Genomic DNA, 1343 nt, shown 5'->3' with positions numbered 1-1343 from the left:
CAGACATACACACACACACACACACACAGCCATGAATCATCGTTAGCAGAGCTGCTCTGACTGGTATTAAACACACAGACTCCTCAGTCTCTTCACTGGACATCTATGGAGTTAAATCTGTGCAAAATACTCTGTTTTCAACTCATTCAGTGGCTCTCTAAAGAGCAGTTAGGCAAATGTATGTTTGGATAATTACTCAAGTTTTTAAATAACAGTCATTCATTCTCCAGTGAGAAACAATTAGACATGATCTTAGAGTAATTTATGTGCATTCAGATAGCAAAACAACTTCACAAAAATAACAACAATAAATAATAATAATAATAATAATAATAATAATAATATAAAATATTGTATTATTACAATTTAATAATAAATAATGAAAAATATTATTTATGTATAAAATATTATTTTTATTGTATTAAACATAAATAATCAGTATCTATCACAAAAGCAGTTTTGTTATATTTTAATAACAAAATATGAAATAAATATATTTTAGTTTAGTTCATTACTTATATTTTTAATATTGCAATGTTGTTTTATTAAACATATATGAATAATCAGTATCTGTCATAAAATGTAGCATTAAGTTTTAATAATAAATTAAAAATATTTAATGTTTTTAATATATCAATATTATTGTACTGAACAAAAACCATCAGTATGTCATAAAATACATTATTAAAATGTAATAATAAAATATAAACTAAAATGATAAATAATATTGTTAATATATTAATATTATTTTATTAAACAAACAATCAGTATCTGTCATAAAATATTCTAGCTTTTTTCTGATTTATATCTGTGAGAGTCTGTATTTAATACTTCATTTTATTTAACATAAGAACAACCTATATCTGTCATAAAAAGCACATTATTATATTCTAACAATAAAATATAAATTAAAATAACAAAATATTTAATATTTTTAATATCAAACTTTTTATTAAACATATGAATAATCAGTATCTGTCATAGAAAGCAGTATTATTATGCCTTAATAATAAACTATAAATTAAAATAATAAAATATTTGTAATATTTCACTATTATTTTATTAACAAAGACAATCAGAATGTCATAAAATGTATTAGAATTTAAAAAAATAAATAAAATAAACAAAAAATAAAATATTTTATATTTTTAATTTATTAATATTGTACATATATAAATAATCAGTGTATTATTATTATATTTTAATAAACTATACTAATATTTTTTATATATAACATAACATATTTTATATATAACAATTATTTTATTAAACAAAACAATCAGTGTGTGTCATACAATTTATTATTATAATTGAATAATAAAATCGAAACTAAAATAATACAA

At 19.0% G+C, this 1343-nt stretch overlaps 1 protein-coding gene across 1 annotated transcript in view; it reads right to left on the bottom strand.

Annotated features, from left to right (window-relative positions):
* rapgef5a (Rap guanine nucleotide exchange factor (GEF) 5a) overlaps positions 1-1343 on the bottom strand; it is a 23677-nt gene that overhangs the window by 2726 nt on the left and 19608 nt on the right. The window lies entirely within an intron of this gene.

The sequence above is a fragment of the Sinocyclocheilus rhinocerous genome, unplaced genomic scaffold, assembly GCF_001515625.1.
Source record: "Sinocyclocheilus rhinocerous isolate Xijiao unplaced genomic scaffold, SAMN03320098_v1.1 scaffold1230, whole genome shotgun sequence".
Classification (NCBI taxonomy): Eukaryota; Metazoa; Chordata; class Actinopteri; order Cypriniformes; family Cyprinidae; genus Sinocyclocheilus; species Sinocyclocheilus rhinocerous.
The sequence above is the reverse complement of the archived record's forward strand: the minus strand, read 5'-3'. Positions and strand labels throughout refer to the sequence as shown.